We start from the raw sequence: 14,883 nt of genomic DNA, 5'->3' as shown, positions 1-14,883 counted from the left end.
GGCACTGCTCGCAACTCTGCGGTTATGGCTGCATTTGTCTTGTACTTAAAGCAAGGGATTCAAACTTTTTGTTTTGTAGGAAAAATACAGCGCATCATCCTCATCTCATAGCACTTACCCTCTGAGGAGAATCATTTCATTCTTTACTGTTTTTAACAAGCTCTTATGACTTGCCCAGGTTCACTCAGCAAAACAGGGCAAGGGCAGGAACAAAACCTTGGTCCCATTTCTGTGCTCTGGCCGCAAGGCAAGTGTGTCTGCAAAATCCACTGATGGTGGCAGAATTTCAAAACATTTGAGAAAAAAAAACCCTCCCCTCTGTATTTGGGGGCAAGGGGCTTACTTAGCCCTTTCACCTGAGAAGTCTGGCAGACTCCAAGGCCCTGCAAGATCTTACAATTGGGCACAAGAAAAAACAAGTCTTAAGACTCACACTAGTCAGACCACCCTCCATCTGAGGAGCAGGGTGCCACCTCCTTCTTCCTCTTCTTGCCCACAACTCCAGCTAAGAGCACACAGGTTTTATTACTGATTTACTGATGTCAGTTTCCACTCCTGTTGTACTGCCCTGGCATTAAGGGGTTACTCGTTTCTCTGGGAGAACGAGGGAGAAGTGGGGGGAAGGAAAGGGATGTGAGAGAAGAGAAGGGACTCAGCATCCATTCTAGTTTCAAATGGGCTTTGTGGCCTGCCCTAAATTCTGCAGCTGGTTCTTAACTGTAAGCAAAGGCATGGGTTGCAGAACTGGAGCAATCTCAGGGACCAGCCTGGCTCTGGGTGCGTTTAGGTTTCCTTTCAAAGAGGCAGCTCGTGCACCAGACAAGTTTCCAAACACTCAAAAGCCTCTGACTCTTGTTATGTTGTTGTCCGTCTCATCAAGCATGCTGACAATGACCATCTACAATAGGGCTCTTGAATAACTCACACCTGCTTTTATTTGCCGGTCACTGCACCGTGGCACACACAAACACTGACGCTTGCAGGATTCCCAGTTTCCTGCTCTCCTTATCCCTGCATCTCCCTGTCCTGTTTCCCCCTCCCAAGCATTTTCCACTCAATTTAAAATTAGTGCTTCTCCAGTTCAAACACACTGGGCAACTTTAGGGCCAGATTACTAAACTGACCTCCTGCTTTGGCACCCACAATTATTTGCAAGCACATTTGATGCCACTTGGATGTCAAACTTCCTGAAGGCTGCCCTAGCCCCCACAACCCCTGAATAGGGAAGACAACTGCTGCTCCCCAATGCTGCATGAACCTGGTCCGTGAAATTTACCTGGGTGTAACCATGTTGCTGGATGTCTCGATGACATTCAGTGGCCCCAATAGTTATTTTGGGGTGCAGAAAAGGAGAGTACAGAAGATCAGGCCATTGTGATGTAACTAAATAATAATACTCAGAGATGAGAGCACTCTACCATTTCCCCCAGAGGTTTGCATGTGTGACTGAGACAGCATTCAGGTGGGCTTAATCACAGAGAGAACACTACAAGAATTCCATATGGGCATGGAGAAATCAGGTGCATTCGTGCATTCCTATAGGGCCTTTGGACAGCTCTTTATCCCCTTACACTGGTAATGCCCTCTGACCAGCAGCCATTTAGTGTATTATACAAGAAACACTCAGAATGGTGACAGAAGGAGAACAGCTTGATCAGAGCCTGCTGCTGCCACTAATCTGCCAGCTAGAACTTCTGTTGTTGCTATTTTGGCTGCTGCTTCTTCTGTATTGTCTTTTGCAGCATCTTAAAAACCAGCCTATTGATCCTACATGCACACTTAGGAATTTCAAGTGGAGACATAACCAGGAAGATGCCAACAAAATATCAAACTAGAGTAAGAAGTCTGTGGCCAGATGTCCTTTTTTTGGGTTGCCACAACAACATTACCAAATGGGTGGAGGGGTGTGTGTGGAAATAGACCATTAAAAACACAATACATGTAAAGAGTGCATAACATTTAGGGGAACAGCATAACTGCTAAACCACCCAGGTGCAAGTCCACACTGCACGGGCATTTTGTCTATTTCAAAGGAGTGGGAGAACATGCGGGATTCTGTTCTTGCCAGGAGAACCATTGTCAAATCCAGGGATAATTTTGTATTGACAAGTTCAATGCACCAGGATCAATTAAGCCTTTGGGATGCAGAAAAAGCTGTTTTACTGGATTCTGTATTGCATTAAGGCCCCACTGCAGCAAGGTACTTAAGGATGTGAGTAGTCCCACTGAAGACATGTTTAAAGCTAGGTATGTGCTTCGGTCCCTTGTGGAATTGGGTCTGCTTTTGTCCACACAGTACAATTTTGCCTTTTACTTTGTTTGTTTCACTTATTATTGTCAAGTGTCAGCAGTGTGCACTGAACTGTATAAGAGCTAATCCATGCTCCTAGGAGCTTACTCAAAAACAACAGAGGGATCCAGAGGATGCTTTTCTAAGAGGTAGGTGGGAGGGTGGCAGCATTTGTATTGGCATTGACTGGCACTAGTGGGCTATGCCTATGTTTTTAAGGAGAAATTTGAATGGTGAGACGATGGATTCCTGGCATGCTGGAGGTGGGAAGAAATTCCAGCATTGCCAGCAGATCGAGGGAAGTGATTATTCCCCTCTATTCGGCACTGAAGTATTGCATCCAGTTTTGGTCCTCCCACTACAGAAGGGATGTGGACAAATTGGAGTAAGTCCAGGGGAGGGCAACAAAAATGATTAGGGGGCTGGGGCACATGACTTACGAGGAGAGGCTGAGGGAACTGGGCTTATTTAGTCTGCAGAAGAGAACAGTGAGGTGGGGATTTGATAGCAGCCTTCAGGGGGGTTCCAAAGAGGATGGAGCTTGGCTGTTCTCAGTGGTGGCAGATGACAGAACAAGGAGTAATGGTCTCAAGTTGCAGTGGGGGAGGTTTAGGTTGGATATTCGGAAACAGTGTTTCACTAGTAGGGTGGTGAAGCACTGGAATGGGTTACCTAGGGAGGTGGTGGAATCTCCATCCTTAAAAACCTCTAAGGCCCGGCTTGACAAAGCCCTGGCTGGGATGATTTAATTGGTGTTGGTCTGCTTTGAGCAGGGGGTTGGACTAGAGGACCTCCTGAGGTCTTTTCCAACCCTGAGATTCTATGGACGAAGGCATGCTAATGCGAGTGGGAGAGGAAATGTAGCAAGGAGAGAGGCAGGATTCACTGGCAACAAGGAGGAGACAAGAAGGGAAATGAGAGCAGAGATACAGGATGGGGCAGAGTGCTGCTAAGCCTCAGTCTGGTACATAGAATCAGAAGCTTGGACTGGATGGAGAAGGCAAGAAGCAGCCAATGGAGATTTTTGATGAGGGGAGTGACACAGCCTGAGAAAAAGGGGATGGAAATGAGTTTTCAGCAAGAAAGTCCTCCGTTGTTTATGAAATAGGACAGCGATCCAGTGATTGGACAGTTAAATATAATTCTCCCTGCTGATTAGTTTCACAGCTACTGTTAATGGTAAACCAAGTCATGTGCATCACTGCTGAACAGCATTTGGTAATATTAGGAAGTCAAGTAACAATGTTATGACCATATGTCAATTCAATTTGGAAATATTTTTCTTCAAAATGTTTATGCATTTTTGGTTCACATATGTAAAAGCACTATTCATGTGTCACATGACCAGCGCTGGTGAGATTCAAGGATCCCCGACTGGTTTCCTTTCAGAAGCAGCCCAAAGGCCTTGGATTGGAAGAAATGAGAGGCGTGGCAGGCTGAATGATCTAGATGCTTGCAGTATCTCTTTCCAAGCCTTGTTCCATGATCTAGGGAGTTTTTAGACTGCAATTCCAGACCTTATGCAGATGAGTGTACATTGTGCAGGTGTTTGTCTTGATCCATTTGTATCACTCCACGCTCCATGAGTTGAGCTCCAGATTAAGGCCCAGATTTTTCAAAATTGACTGGGATTATGGATGCTCAACTGGAGACACCTCAAGGGGGTGATTTTTCACAGGGCAGGTGCTCAACAAAATCATTCTCTCAAAAGCCCCAAAACTGAGGCATCCAAAATCACTAGGCACATTCGAAAATCTTGGCCTATGCCTACTAGAGCATCAGTGATACCTTTGTCAGAACGTCCGTGTTTAGACAAGAGAGAAATTACACAATTGTACAAGTGTGTTTCTGAATAGCAACCTTGTTTTACATCACTGTACGGGTCATAATTCATTGAAGTCAGTGGAAAGACTTGTAATGACATCACTGGGCTTTGGCTGAGGCTCTCCATCTCCAGTGTAGATAATATCCTCCCAGCTCGACCATGTTTCCCATTGAAAATCTATTATTTAACATTTAAGATTTATCCAGATCCAACAGCATTAGCAAATGGCCCAAATGTTCTTATTCCAGTGAAGCGTCTGGCAGGCCTCTTGTATGCCCAAGCTGCTGGGAAGAAAACAAATGGTAGATGATAAACTCCCAAAGTAAGGTGTAACTGGAAACTTCATAACTGATTATACTTTTCCCCCGTGACAACAGCGAATTCTGAGCACACTAGCAAGGTTTTTGAAAAAATGGAAAATTGTACGGCTGAATGCAAAGCTGAACACACCCGCAATGCTGATGTATATGGGAGGGAGCATCATGACTATTACCACCTGTCGCCATTGTACATCTAGAATGGATCAGGTGGCATTTTGAACGATTTCGGCAGCGCCATAATCAGCCTGATTTTTTAAACCTTGGAACTCCTCTCTGATTTAATGTTTCTTGTTTGCCTAAGGATCTCTGAAGGAACTGGTCAGATTTTCTCATTGCAATAGATCAATGAAAAGTATTTAGACAGTACAAATTATGGTCTGATTACTGAAGTCCTGCTAGTGGCACTTGTCTACCATTGCCAAGGGCAATTGCAATTCTATCAACATGCTGATTGCCTATCCAGTGTTTTACTCACTCTTACTAGCAAACATACCGCCCCAGTAATGCGCGAAACATACATCCAAAGACAGAGTAACTCTGTCAGTCATCAATTGTCATAGGATGACATTGTCAGAGATATTAGCCTCGAGCTGGGTGACATGCATTTGTCACTCTTTCAAACAGATGATTCATGAAAACTTTTCTCCCTTTTTCCTATACAAGGGGAAAAAAGAGGCCTGTAACTGCTCAGACAAGCCACCCCAAGGGAGGATATGTGCCAATCAACTCAGGCTTTCAGCTTCACTGCAGTCAATAGAACAGGCAGAGCAGAAAGTCACAAGTAAGTTCCCCAAAGCCTGGCACAAAGAGGCAGGGAAGCCAAGTGAAAGCACCACCAGGCAGGCCCAGAAAGCCACTCAGAGCCAGAGAAAAGCACCCTGGGGCGGAGACTACATCCTGCTGGCTTCTGTAAAGTGCGGCGAAAACAGTTTGATTCCGCTTCTGACAGCGAACTTTGCCACTTGTTTGTGCCGCACCTGAGGAGTGACTGGCAGGGTGTAATGAGGAGGTTCTCACTTATCCATCTCTGTCAGCTGGAGCAGCACAGGGTGGATGCAGAGGGGAAAGGGAAACAGCAGAGTTCTCCGTCTGAAACCAAAGAGTCCCTTAGGTCAGCTAACAACACGGTCAGGCTTTCATGATAGCAAGACAGACAGGCAGGCTCTCCAGTAATGTCTGGAAGAGATACACAGGGTATTATTTAGCATTTGATTTGATAGTACTCAAGATTACCTCCAAGGCCCAGGGAGGGAGGGAGGATTTCCCAACACTAATTATCACTTGGTAGTTAGCAGCAGCCGCGCTGAGCGCACTGCTGCCAAGGGATCGGGAAGCATCATTTCTCAGTCAATAAACTCTTGCAACAAATGCATAATTCTACTGGGCATTGTGTACAAGAATTAATCCCCTTCAGCGTTTTCATTGTCGTCGGGATGTTTTCTAGCTGCTGCTCGCTGCAGCAGAGCGTCTAGCCTTGGGATGAGAGGGGGAGGGTATTTCTCCTACACGCCTGCCATGTAGTGCAGTGGCTGCTGTGCTTGTCAGTGGTCATGCTCAGAAGAACTGTCCATGGCCAAACAAGGTTCTGTGCAGAGGTTCTCCCAGCCTGGGAGATCTAGCAAGGAGGAGGCAAGTCCATTTTGTGGCCTCACTGACAGCTCTTGGTTAATTAGCCTGAGAGCAAGCTAGAGCAGCTGCTCATAAATTGCTCCCCACTACATTTAACACATTGACAGAAATTACCCACAATTCCTTGTAAGGAAGGAATCCTGACCTCTCTCTGCCCACAAGCCTATAGGGCCCTTAAATGCAGCAGCTGAACTTCTGTGGCTCAGCAGGAGGTGGCAGGGGAGGCTACTGTGCACCACCCAGAGCATTCCTCTGCAACAGCATCCTGGTGTGAAGGATGGGGACGAGGTGCAGAGCGTGGATAGTGGAGATCCGAACTAGAGCTGGTCAAAGTATCTTGTCAGAATGACTTTCTGACAAAGAACACCCTTTTTGCGTCACACCCTGGCTCCCTGCCTCTCTGGTTTGGCCAAACTTTTTTGATTTTCCATTGGGAAAATGCAAAGGACAGCCCCCTGGCTGCCTGCCTGGAAGACGCTTGGCAGAAGCTTTCCAGGCGGGCTGCCAAAGTTGAGTGTCCTGCTTCTCTGCATCCCTGACCCCCAGCCTGCCCCAGCTCCAGGGCCGGAGAGACCAACCTCGTCAGCTCTCCACCTGTCCAACCCTGCAGCTGGTGGGGAAGCCAAGCAGCCAGGCTCTGGGCCTTTCCACCTCCAGAGAGAGGAGGCTGAGCACCCTGGCTCTCTACCCCTGGCGAGGAGGGCCAGGCCGAGTGCTCTGGCTATGCGTCTCCGGCAGCCAGGCTGGCACCAAGGGAACTTGTCCAGAATCTTCCAGATGGGCAACTGGGAAACGCAAACATTCTGTTGTGGTTTAGGCCAGATTGAACTGTTGGGGAAATCCCTTCCAAAGAACATTTTCACAGTTTTGAGGTCCTGGTTTAGGATGAAATTTAAAAAAAAAAAAAAAAGTCAGTTTTTTCTCAGGAAGGGATTTCTGTTTTCTGGCCAGCTCAGATCCAAACAACCCCCGAGTGGGAGCTTCAGGGCTTCACATGCTACTGCACCTCTGTAGCCAGAGTAGTGACAGTGGGAGGTGTGAAAGGATGTTCGTTGCAAACCAGCCTAGGAGGAGTTAATGAGGCTGAGGAGTGGCCAGTTAACTGATTAGGCCACAGCTGAGAGGAATTAGCTGGCCTAAGGCTACATCTACACTACATTTTTGTTGGTATAATTTATGTCGCTCAGAGGTGTGAAAAACACCCCGCTGAGCGACATAAGTTACAAGGAGAAAAGTACCATTACGGACAGCTCTATGCTGGCAGGAGAGCTTCTCCCGCCGACATAGCTACCGCTGCTCTTTGGAGGTGGTTTAATTATGCCGACAGGAGAACTCTCTCCCTTCAGCACAGAGCAGCTACACGAGCGATCTTACAGCTGCATTTGGTATAACTGTGCTGCTGTAAGCTTGCTAGTGTAGACACAGCCTAAGTCATTCCCTGAATGAAGACGGAACCCAGCTTGGAAGCAACAGGCAGGGCTAGGATAAAGCCAGGATGCTAGCAGCAGACAGCCTGTAGCCACTCTCTGGACAGTAGTGATGGAAAGAAGGGGAAACTAGGGTATAGCAAAGGGCTCAGGGAAAAAGGCAGCAAAGCTTAAGATGGTGCAGACCTTGGCTGCTGATTAGAGGGTCCCTGAGCTGGCTGGAACCTTAAGTAGAGGTCCTGGGTTCCCCTACCAGCTCCTGGGGACGTGGCACAGTTTGGGCAGTGAAGGAAAGACTGCCATCTTGGAGGAAGGGACTTTGATATTCCAGAAGGGGGCGACACATGGTGACCTGGCCGGTGGGCCAAGCCATAACGACGGAGCACCCTGAGTCGCAGAGAGGGAGAGAAAGCGTGGCAGCAGGGCTTGCAGCGAGCAGCAGAAATGGGTATCAGACCTGAGTGGAGCTAATTCCCAGACATGGCCAGAAAGAGGTGCCCTAGCAGCGAGTGGACCCTATTCTGAAACCCTCTGGCGAATGGGCGGAGGATATTTTGTCTCTCAAACTCTTCCAGGGGAGAAGCCCTGAACACAGCCTGTTTTGTCTGGCTTCCAACTGGGGCTGAGAAGTGGTCCCAAGAAATATGTTTTGCTACTAAGTGAATATGGTCTCCCTACAATTGTGCCTTCTGCTGTACAGTCACTGCTGGCTGGAGGGTCAGAGCAGTTCTCCAATGAATTTATCCTCACAAACACCCCTGTTCCCTAGCAGTCATCATACAGCCCCTGAGTGGCTTCCTGCTGGATGCTAGGGCCCAAGGAGTAGTGGAGAGACACTTCTGCATTTGGCAGATGAATGGCACAGCTGTAGCTGACATTTTACCTAATGCCACAGCTGCCTTTTAAAACTCCCTGGGGCTTAGTGCTTAGCTCAGTTTTTGAGTGCCCAGGCAGCCACAGCAGAGGCCACATTTGCAGAACTTTTGGGGGACACATCCACAACTTAGAAAATGCCCCCATTTCTTTGCTGTGCAACCAAAGCGTGTGGTTTCCACACAGAAAGTCTCTGGCAGAGCTTGGAATTGGACCCACAACTGCTGAGTCCTAGTCCACTGCTTTAACCACAAGATCTCCTCTTTCGCCTCCCTATCAATCCAAATCCTTTCTAAGCCATCAATTCAATCTTAAAATGAAAGCATTACAGAGCAAACATATGGAAACTATAGAATAACCTACATGATTGCAAATAAGTTTACCAGAGATCACCCCAGCTCCAGCAAGGGCTCTGGTAGGGAGCAGTCCTTCAAATTCCTCCAAGGGAGTTTTTTGTGGTTACAAATTCATAACAGCCTTCACTCAGGAGAAGCACACCTAGGAATTGTTCATTCTTTCCTTCTTATAGCTGGGGCCTTTGATCTTGTCCTCTTGTGACAGGTGATCAGCAGACAAAGGTCCCTTCCTTGAGACAAAGCTTCAGAAGGCTGAATTGCCTAACCAGAGAGGGTACATTTGTACCCTCCCCACTCAAGATTTCCTGAAAAACCCACTTAACTTTGTTTGTCCCATAAGTTAATTCTTGTCTGGCACATGGTTTCAAATAGTCCTTTGAAGCTCATATCACTTACCAAGGTTTACAAGTTTTCCCCCATAGAAGTTACATACGATTCCACAGTAATACATACACTTTCCATTTGTAATACAATGGACTCCAAAACTACTTAAACTTAAATGCAATACAGCTTTTCAAAGATATTGCAGGAGATCACCATATCTGTCACGCTGGGTACAGCTGGTGGGGAATTTTTTGACATAATAGTTTTTAATCAGAAAATGCCAGTTTGTTGAAACTGAAAGGGTCCAGAATGGACAAGGAAGAGAGACCCCCCCCCACAGTAGGCCAAGGAACACATTACCTGGGATGTGGGAAACCCATGTTTACATTGCTGCTTAGAATTAAATGGAGCTAAGACTTGAACCTGGATCTTCCATGTGCCAGGCTGAGGGCCTGCACCACCAAGCAATTGGCTATGCTGTATGATTTAAATCTTCAAAAAATATTAATGGGATGGGAAAACTGTTTCCTGCCTAATTCCAGTGCTGAGCACCTACATCTCTCATTAAAAAGCCTCTGAAAAATAAAGCCATCAGGCTCCTCTGCGATCATGCAAAGACTCATCCTGATCTTGCTACAGTTCAGGAAAGGGAAAGATCAACAAACAAAGGTAGATGACAGGTGTGTTTGTCTCAGAAACAGCATAAGGATGTATGATAGACTGGGCCTGTCTCTGGGGTCACGCACAGGCAGTTTCAGTGTCTCTTCCCCTTCCTTTCCTTTTCCAGGGCCTCTGTTGTAGGGGATCTTCTGCTTAAGGGGATGATCAGTCACTGAGTCCTTATAAAGGTTTGCTTTGCTTTTGGTGGTCCAGCACAGCTGGACTGGACTCCAGGTTGGGATTTATCTTCAACCCCTCCCCCAAGGTGATCAGCTTGTCCGGAGTCTGTTAAGTCCTGGCAGGCGGCAGAGGCTTGTCAGCTGTTTCCATGTCTGCTGCTCCGTAGCAAGAGCCAGCTACTTCTGAGGCACAGCAGCCTTCCTCCTGGCGGCTGCTGCTTCCTGAGACAAGCTCCCCTTTTTCAGCTTGCTTCCTCCACCTGCAGCAGGCTCTGCGGTTTGGCCTGTTTGGTACCAGTGGGGCCCAGAGGAGCTCATTAGCCTGCTCCGGGCGGGGGTGGGGGCGTACCCCATCACAGAGTGAAATTTAGCCCTCGTGAAACTCCACTGATGTCCCTTGGGTTGTGCTTCTGGCCCTATACATTCAACAGCTAGGCTAAAGTAAAGAAAGTCTTAGCTCATTTACATGATATTTTAATGTGTGTGTTGAAAGGCACTGGGGGATATTCCCGTCTCCTTGTGCCTAGTGTTAATGGAAGTTGTATAAATGCTGGCTTATTGAGAAGGGAATAGAAAGTTGCCCTTCTAATACAATGTCTAGAACGATGCACCTGACAAATATATTTAGATTAGAATAAAAATCAGCTGTTCATTTCAGCCTTCTCTAGTTTTACACTCTTGTCCCAGTGGCCTGTTTGAAGCAGAGTCTGGACTTTGCCTGAGTTGACAGAGAAAACAGATCTCGCAGTGTGTTGTGCCTGCTAGCTGCTGGCCAGGCATGAGAGCCGACAGCTAATTAGCAGAGCCCCCCACCCAATGGCTGGACCTGCTGTCTAGCTGCCCTGCCAGTTAATGCCACTGAGACTCAACCTCCTTCAGTGCCCTCACAATCTGTAGACAGCAGCTTGGCCCGGTGACCAAAACTGAGCCTTTCCCCTGGCCAACATGGTTGGAGCTGTGTTGCGAAGTCTATCTCAAGCCAGAAGCTCCTTGAATTTCTCACATCAAAGTTGAAGTGGTTGGTTAGGCTCTAATATATCACACAAACTCCAGGAACTGAACTCTCTTTAAATGGCAATTGATTAACCATTCCAGCTATATAAAGTAGCACCTATTGTAAATACATTAAAAAACGATAGTTCACTTTACCTTCTCTTTTAAATTATTTAGCACAGAATCTCAGCTCCATTAAAGTCAGGCTTAATGGGCTTGTTCATCTATTACTGAAAACATTCTGCTTTTAATTGCTAGCCGAAAGGTGCCTGCACCCCTCCCTCTCAACTCCGCAGCAGTGATGAATTGGAGGCCAGGAGCCCGGCTTCCAGTTCTATGCTCAGCTCAGAGGTGTAGCCACAACCTGCTGGAAGGCAGAGTGCGGATGCACACACTGCACAGTAGTATGGGGAGCAGTTTGTCCCTCGTGAGGCACTTGCAGGTGAATTTGTTTCTGTTGCACCTCCTCTGTTCGGTTACTGTTGGGGGCCATCCTGTCATTGCTCCCTAAGTGTCTTGCAGCAATGGAGTATTCACCACGGTGCAGGATGGCGCTGGCCATGCCTACTCCTGCCCTGACTCTTCTGGCCTGCCTGGGAATGGCTCCTGCAAAAGGAGCTTTTGTGAGGAGAGGACAAGGGCAGATCCAGCTCTATGCCGGGTGGTGAGACCCCCGGCACTGGTTTAATACAGGAGGCTATGCTTCTGCCTGCCCTATGGATCTGTGGCATGATGTAAACCAGTGCAGAGGAGCCATAAAGCGACGCTGGATCTGTCCCTGGGTGTATAGTGGAATGTGATGCGTTGTTAACGAGATGATGCAACATTCAGAATTATATTCTTCCCTTGACAAGTCCCTGAACATCAGGAAGGGAATATGACTGAGTGGTTTTTAAGGATTCCTGGAGGTACTAGAACATACTAATATATAAGTAGACCTTTGTGGGCTGGGATTGCAGAATCTGAGCAAATAATCCATTAAGAAAAAGAAACTAAACTGTAAAGGGCTGCTCACATCTGGCACTTAGGCCTGAAACAACCCTACATTCATAGAACCACAGAACTGAAAGGGACCTCGAGAGGTCATCTCGTCCAGTCCCCTGCACTTAAGGCAGGACTAATTATCTAGACCATTCCTGACAGGTGTTTGTCTAACCTGCTCTTAAAAATCTCCAGTGATGGAGATTCCACAACCTCCCTAGGCAATTTATTCCAGTGCTTATCCACCCTGACAGTTAGGAAGTTTTTCCTAATGTCCAACCTAAACCTCCCTTGCTGCAATTTAAGCCCATTGCTTCTTGTCCATCCAGACTAAACAACCCCCATTTTTTCACGCTTCCTTCATAGGTCATGTTTTCTAGACCTTTAATCATTTTTGTTGCTCTTCTCTGGACTTTCTCCAATTTGTCCACATCCTTCCTGAAATGTGGCACCCAGAACTGAACACAATACTCCAGCTGAAGCCTAATCAGAGCAAAGTACAGCAGAAGAATTACTTCTTGTGTCTTGCCTACAATGCTCATGCTAACACATCCCCAAATGATGTTCACTTTTTTTGCAACAGCGATACACTGTTGACTCATATTTAGCTTGTGGTCCACTATGACCCCCGATCCCTTTTTAGCATGTTAGCATCCCTTTTTCATGTTCAGAAATGAAACACACTATGCAGTATTATGCATTGTAGCCTGAAGTACAATTACACCACCAGCAACAATGCTTATTCTATTATAGGTCCTGTTCACTGACGGAATAAAGGCAGATGCAGAAAATCTTTGGAGGGCTATGTGAGTAGTATAAGGGCCCTACCATCAATCAAACCCTAACCCCGCCCCTAACCCCGCCCCTTGACCCCTGTAGCCCCTCCCACCTGTCACCGGAAGTCCCACCCTCTGGGGGTATTACTTCCGGGGTCAAGATGGCCACATGACCGGAAGTGCGGTGGGTCATGTGACCCCTCTAAGAACTCCTCCCACCCCCCTCTACCAATCAGGAGGGGTTTCGTCCCGGAAGGACCACCCCCCAGAAGAGATTTGCCCAATCAGGGTGACTTCCGGGGCGGGTGACCGGAAGCGAAGTGGGTCATGTGACCCCTCTAAGAACTCCTCCCACCCCCCTCTACCAATCAGGAGGGGTTTCGTCCCGGAAGGACCACCCCGAGAAGAGATTTGCCCAATCAGGGTGACTTCGGGTGGCCACGTGACCGGAAGCGAGGTGTGTCATGTGACCCTCTAAGAACTCCTCCCACCCCCTCTACCAATCAGGAGGGTTTCGTCCCGGAAGGACCACCCGAGAGAAATTTTGCCCAATGAGGGTGACTTCTTGGTTGTGGTGAGCGGTACTGATGTGGGTCTTGTGACCCCTCTAAGAACTCCTCCCACCACCCTCTACCAATCAGGAGGCGTTTTGTCCCGACAGGACCACCCGAGAGGAGATTTTGACCAATCGGGGTGACCCCTCTAAGAGCTCCTCCCAAGGCCCTCCGCCAATCCGAGTGCAGCACCATTACCCCATAAGTCCCAGCGCCGGACAGAGGAGGCCATTTCTTACCAAGCACACGTGTTTTAGAAAAGCGTGGAAAGGCTGCCGAGAGGAAACATGGACTCCTTCACCACCCCGTCAGAACTTGGACTTTGTTTTAGCCCCGAGGTCTTTGACCGTCCACGGAAAGACGTTACATCAGCGACAGTTCTGAGGAGGAGGGTGTGACTTTGGGGAGCCCTTTGGCCCAGCCGTTGTTGGATACGCCGGACCCCGACCCCAAAACCCTCGTGAGACACCCCGAGGAGCCTGATGGTCTCTCTTTGTCCACCCCCTCAGATTGCCACTCGGGAGAGTCACCGGTGGACAAGGCAAACGGAAAAGACAGCGCTCAGGTAAATGAATGATTAAGCGACAGTAGAAGAGGGGGTAATGAGGCTAGGAATGGGGTTTGTGTAAAAAATTAAAGAAAACCAACCAAGCAGCTGGAGTACTTACACTGTTTCTTCTTTTTTTTGAAAATTTTTAGCAGCTCGACGATGCCTTTCTAGAGGACCCAGAGCCCCTGGACAGCGTTGCATCAAGCAGCGAAGATGAACCGGGCCCACCATGTTTTTGCTCAACACCAATACAAATTGTTGAAGAGGGCTCCGAGGATGATGGGTTTGAGGAATTTAGGAGGAGGCTTGGCATAGAACTATCCGAGCCAGTGCCACGTCATGAGCGTAAAAAGTTATTGCTGTTTATGCTGTTCTTACACATTGCCTTAGGGAAAAGCTTTTGAAGATTGTGAGGGCTGTGTCATAGATGCGCCAGCCCAACGACACCATGACTGTGTGACTTGGACTTCAGTGGATATAAACTGCAAGCTCCGGGCCCTGTGTGCTGAGCTGTGTTTGGAAAGCTTATTAAACACTGTTATTGCCACAGGTTATGCTATGCAATGTCTGTACCTAACCCAAGAACATTTAGCACAAGGTGACTTTGATAAATGCTGTGCAATTCAGTGAAGACCCTGACCGTGTTTTAAAGAAAATGACCAAGCGGAAGATGCCTGCTTACAACGTTATATTGATCGCCTAGTTCGCACAAAAGTTACAGAACCCTGCTTAAGAAAAAGACTATTTGTAAGAAATCTAAAAGGCTTAAGTTAGAGAATGGTGAGGAGGCAAACATGCGATATAAAACTTGGTAGCTGTAAATTTAAAAAAAAAGGGGGTTGTGATTATTGTGTTTTGTTAGAAGGCCTTTTGCCCTTAAGTTTTAATGAAGCATCTTGGTTTGTTTTGAAGGAGTTGTATGTCTTTTTAAAATAAAATAGTTTGTGAGAATTAGCTTTTGTGTTTTTGTGCTTGTGTGTGAAATGTATGTTGTGGGGGGGGGGGAAATATCCTTAAAAAAAATGTGCTTACAATAAAAAAATAGAGCCAGGACTAGTTCAGACATGTTTGAGTATAATACAGTTAATATGGAGATATACTTATCTCATAAGACCTGCCTTTTTACTAGCAGGACCAAATATTCAT

General features: G+C 47.3%; 1 long non-coding RNA gene across 1 annotated transcript in view; it reads right to left on the bottom strand.

Annotated features, from left to right (window-relative positions):
* Nucleotides 1-3,733: 3,733 nt before the first annotated feature.
* Nucleotides 3,734-14,883, bottom strand: part of LOC120405314 — a 49,063-nt gene continuing 37,913 nt past the window's right edge. Inside the window, exon 3 of the long non-coding RNA XR_005598487.1 lies at nucleotides 3,734-4,396. This is a non-coding gene — a long non-coding RNA (uncharacterized LOC120405314). The remainder of the gene's footprint in view (nucleotides 4,397-14,883) is intronic.

The sequence above is a fragment of the Mauremys reevesii genome, linkage group 4 (genome assembly GCF_016161935.1).
Source record: "Mauremys reevesii isolate NIE-2019 linkage group 4, ASM1616193v1, whole genome shotgun sequence".
Taxonomy (NCBI): Eukaryota; Metazoa; Chordata; order Testudines; family Geoemydidae; genus Mauremys; species Mauremys reevesii.
The sequence above is the reverse complement of the archived record's forward strand: the minus strand, read 5'-3'. Positions and strand labels throughout refer to the sequence as shown.